Genomic DNA, 5,161 nt, shown 5'->3' on the forward strand with positions numbered 1-5,161 from the left:
TATTCCAGCTTGCAGGACTGGCCTAGGGTAATTTTTAGGGGGGTTTTAATTATATTTTAAAATTCGACAATTATTTAAATATTCCTTTTAATTAATTTTAAATTTGTATTGTTTTGTATGTATTTTAAATAGATTGTCAGCCGCCCTGAGTCCTACGGGAGAAGGGCGGGATATAAATCCAAAAAATAAATAAATAAAATAAAAGGGTGCCTGTGGGGGCCTGGGCAGGAGTGGGACAGATCTGGGGGTCTCTGGCAGAAGGGGGGGGGACCGAGGCAAGCGCCAAGGCATGGTCCATTTCTTCATTCCTCACAAAGGGGGACACCTCCCCAGCAGGCACCCAGGGGGCGGGGCCGACGCGGCAGGGGCTGGTTCCTCGCTGTTTCCAGACGGTCTTGTGGAGCTAAGACTGAATGCGTTTCAGCATAGATGGCCACCACAAAATTGTACACTGGCTCCCGGCCGGCCTGGGCCAGGGTGAAGGCAGCGGGGGCCGTTCCCTCACTGTTTCCAGGATGGCTTCGCGGGCCACATGAAACCACTTCGGCCCCCGGGCCTTGTGTTTGACATGTCTGTTCTAAATGTTTCATTTTTGTATAGGTAGTCCTCGGCTTATGACCACAAGGGAGCCCAAGGTTTCTGTCGTTAAGTGAGACATTTGTGAAGTGAGTTTTGCTCCCTTTTACGACCTTTCTCGCTAAGTGAATCACTGCAGTTGTTAAGTTAGTCACAATGACTTTGCTTCTCAGAAGATCGCAAAAGGGGATCACGTAACCTCGGGACAGCGCAACCGTCATAAATACGAGCCAGTTGCCAAATATCTAAATTTTGCTCATGTGGGGATGCTTTAAATTAAAAATAAATAAAAAAATGAAGTTTTTCAAAAAGATTGGCCTCCGCAGGTCCAAACAGTAATGTCTTAGAAGTTGAGACGTCTCCTTTCAAAAATGAACCTGCCTCCAATTGGTCGATAAATCATGTTAGGCACATGAAAGGCGATGCAATTTGCTTTCAGAGTTTCTGGTTACCGTTATTTATCTTGGCTCAGGAAAAGAGGGTGAAAAACAAGGCAAGCAATTAATTGAAAGCCCTAGAAATCCAGAGGTCAGCTCTACTGCAATTTGGATCAATAAAGACCACGATCGAGAACACATCTTTAGGCAATTCTGAAAAGCAATTGACATACTTAAACCCTAATCCCGGTTTTATAATTTTCGTTCTCTGATCTGCTGGAAGAAAATATACCCACAGAGCAACTGAAGTTAATGCATTGTTTAGTGGAGGATTAGTGATCTAATACCATTATCTCCTGAGCCAGCCAATATATTTTTAAGCAGCAATTCCAGAGTCTCTGAGAAAGTGACCCAGGTTCAAAGTTGTTTTTTTTCCCCCCTTCCAAGCTCAGAGAGCAATTCTAAACTCTGATGTAAAAATTAAAACCAAGATTTCAAGTTGGCTGACATGGCTGACATCTGCTTCTGCTTAAGTACTGACCTTCCTTCCTTCCTTCCTTCCTTCCTCCCTCCCTGCCTTTCATCTTCCTCCCTCCCTCCCTCCCCATCTTCCTTCCTTCCTTCCTTCTTTCCTCACTCCCTCCCTTCCATCTTCCTTCCTCCCTCCCTTCCTCCCTTCTTTTCTCCTTCCCTCTCTCCCTGCCTTTCATCTTCCTTCCTTCCTTCCTTCCTTCCTTCTTTCCTCCCTCCCTCCCTTCCATCTTCCTCCCTCCCCTTCCTCCCTTCCTTCCTCCCTTCTTTTCTCCCTCCCTCTCTCCCTGCCTTTCATCTTCCTTCCTTCCTTCCTTCCTTCCTTCCTTCCTTCCTTCCTTCCTTCCTTCCTTCCTTCTTCCCTCTCCCCTCTCCATTCCTTTCTTCCATCTTCCTTTCTTCTTTCCTCTTGCCTTTTTATTACTTTCCTGATATATTCTGACAGATTGTTCTTTGATGCATCATTGGATTGCTCTACTTGCCTATGAATGTATTCTTCCTCCATATTCAGTCTCCTACAATTCCTCTAGGAAGGAAGGAAGGAAGGAAGGAAGGAAGGAAGGAAGGAAGGAAGGAAGGAAGGAAGGAAGGAGCTACATTATAGGTAGGTTAAATCGAACCTGGACTGTTAATATTCATGTTAAAAACAGTGTGCAATGGTCATTTGCACATCTGCGTGACATCAGGGAATTCTTTGAAGAGTTTTTGTGAAAAAGAAGGAAGAAAAAGCTTGAACTTCATCCTGATGTCTTCCTGTCCTCTTTCATTATTATTTTTTGCTTTGTTTACCAGACTACACTATATGATAAAGTGTCCTGAGGACTTAAAAAATGACCCAGCAGATGACATCTAAAGGCCATTCTGCTAAACCACCACATTTTCTGCAAACATTTTTTCCCCAGTACAATGTATTTTGTGGATTATTTCACCAAAGCCTGCTTTACTGTAAACCTTTTAACTGGAGAACAATTTGTCCCAACCGTGCTTTTTCAGAAGGCAACTGGACTTTATTTTTCCTTGAAGACATGCTGCTTCTCGTCCAAGAAGCTTCTTCAGTTCTGACTGAAGGGTGGAGGATGGAAGGATTTCTACTCCTTGCAGTCACCTGGCCATTAGTCCAGTTGCCCTTTGAAAAAGCATCTTTGGGACAACCGTAATCTGGATGACTGAGAATCTCCATAGACATGGAGAACAACTTGATTGTAAAGGCATCGTCCTTTTGTTTCAGTTCATTTTAAAACAAAACAAAACATCTGAACACCTAACATTGCCTTGAAATGCCAGTTGAACCAATTTGTTCCCCATTGGTAACAGTATCTGTTCTCGTGTACCGACATCTTCAGCTTCAGTCGACTAAACATTGAAAAGAAAGCCATTTAATCAATAGACACTGACGGCAATCTCTGACAGCAAATACTCACAACTGTCTTCTTCTTCTGTAAAGACACTGACAACGTAACAGGCGTACACGAATCCCACCAGCTGGAAAACAAAGAGAAACAGGAATTATGAATCCCTCTTGCAGACAATCACCATGTGTAGTTTTTAAAATACAAGCTAGACATCTTAGATTTTCTTCTAAGATGGCTTGTTGGTGAATCTTTTCTTCTAAGATTGTTCATTGTTGAGTTGTTTCTTCTTCTTCTTTGAGTACATCTTTGTTATTGTTGTTGTTGTTGCTCAGTCACTAAGTCATGTCTGACTCTTCCTGACCCCATGGACCATAGATTCCACTGCTCCACTGTCTCCTGGAATTTGCCCAAATTCATGTTCATTGTGTCAATGACGCTATCTAACCATCTCATGCTTTGCCATCCCCTTCTCCTTTTGCCTTCCATCTTTCCCAACATCGGGGTCCTCTCCAATGACTCCTCTCTTCTCATTAAATGGTAGCCAAACTATTTGAGCTTCAGCTTCAACATCTGCCCTTCCGAAGAACAGCCAGGGTTGTTTTTCCTTTAGGAACAACTGATTGGATCTCCTTGTTGTCCAAGGGACTCTCAAGAGTCTTCTCCAACACTGAGTACATCTACATCAGGGGTCTTCAAACTTGGCCCTTTTATGATTTGTGGACTTCAACTCCCAGAATTCCTCAGCCAGAGTGCCTGGCTGAGGAATTCTGGGAGTTGAAGTCCACAAGTATGATCTGGAAACTTCAGGAGGAAGCAGATGAGTGTTTGAAGTTTTGTCCCTGAAAAAAGGGACCTATGACCTTTTTCACGCAAGACCATTGCAGCATCTCCCACGAACATGGGATCAAAATCTGGACACTCGGCAACCGGCACATATTTATGATGGTTGCAGTGTCCCAGGGTCACATGATCACCTTTTGCAACCTTACAAGCAATGGGAAAGCCAAATTTGTTTAACTTTCTCTTTTGTTTTTGCTCTTACTTTTACACTTTTATGTTTACTTTTCCTAACAGTGAGAACAATTAATCAGTGGAACCACCTGCCTCCAGAAGCGGTGAGTGCTCCAACACTGGAGGTTTTTAAAAAGAGACTGGACAGCCATTTGTCTGAAATGGTATAGGGTTTCCTGCCTGAGCAGGAGGTTGGACTAGATGACCTCTAAGGTCCCTTCCAACAACAACAACAACAACAACAACAACAATAATAATAATAGTAATAATAATAATAATAATAATAATAAAGTTGGAAGGGACCTTGGAGGTCTTCTAGTCCAACTCCCTGAACAAGCAGGAAACCCGCGGGCCGGATGCATCATAGCGAAACCACGCTCACCCCATTGCCGGCAATGGCAAAAAAGTCACGATACATCATGACACGTCACGTGATGTTGCGAGTTTGACGCCCCTGCCCTATACCATTTCGGACAAATGGCTGTCCAGTTTCTTCTTAAAAACTTCCAGTGTTGGAGCATTCATCGCTTCTGGAGGCAGGTTGTTCCACTGGTTAATTGTTCTAACTGTCAGGAAGTTTCTCCTTAGTTCTAGGTTGCTTCTCTCCTTGATGAGTTTCCATCCATTGCTTCTTCTCCTGCCTTCAGGCGCTTTGGAGAATATCTTGACCCCCCTCTTCTTTGTGGCAGCCCCTGAGGGTTTTTGGGCACTCGGTCTCTAAAAGGTTCGCCATCCCTGAACCAGACATGCCCAGTTCCCGCAGCCATTCGTCATACACTTTAGCTCTTTAGCTCTTTATCTTTACCTCTTTGTGTTATAAAGATAAATCTTCATCTCTTGATGTTACTTTATTACTCAGACCGTCAAGAGATAACCAAGGCAATCCATCTGTAGCCTTTTCAAAGCCTATTATCCTGGTCTCTGGAAGGCTGTGCATTGCTGACCCAGGGAGAAGTCCCAACATCCCTGGCACCAACCAGCCATTCAGTGGGAGGCTAGCTTTTTTTTTTTTTTTTTTTAAGGCTACCGTTATCCCTCATTATTTATTTCCACGGTGCACCCAATCCACTTTAATTAAGAATTAGAAGCTTCACAATTACTCACACCGCAGGAGGACAGTATGATGGACGAGGAAACGGTAGAAAATGGAGTCATTCATTTTTAATAAAGGGGAAGCATACATCACCTAGACATGGAAAAGACGAGGTAATAAGGATTGCAAGGGGGAGCTAATGGCATGCAGCAGGATCCTTCCTGGAAACAAGCTGGGTAATTTTTTAAACGTTTTTGCAAAAAAAAAAAAAAAAAAAAAAA

General features: G+C 43.4%; 1 non-coding gene across 1 annotated transcript in view; it reads right to left on the minus strand.

Annotated features, from left to right (window-relative positions):
- LOC107288153 overlaps positions 1 to 2,954 on the minus strand; it is a 20,926-nt gene extending 17,972 nt beyond the window's left edge. Inside the window, exon 1 of the transcript XR_003810447.1 lies at positions 2,906 to 2,954. This is a non-coding gene — a transcript (sodium/potassium transporting ATPase interacting 4). The remainder of the gene's footprint in view (positions 1 to 2,905) is intronic.
- Positions 2,955 to 5,161: the final 2,207 nt, after the last annotated feature.

Source organism: Protobothrops mucrosquamatus, unplaced genomic scaffold (assembly GCF_001527695.2).
Source record: "Protobothrops mucrosquamatus isolate PMUCROS unplaced genomic scaffold, P.Mucros_1.0 scaffold_118, whole genome shotgun sequence".
Classification (NCBI taxonomy): Eukaryota; Metazoa; Chordata; class Lepidosauria; order Squamata; family Viperidae; genus Protobothrops; species Protobothrops mucrosquamatus.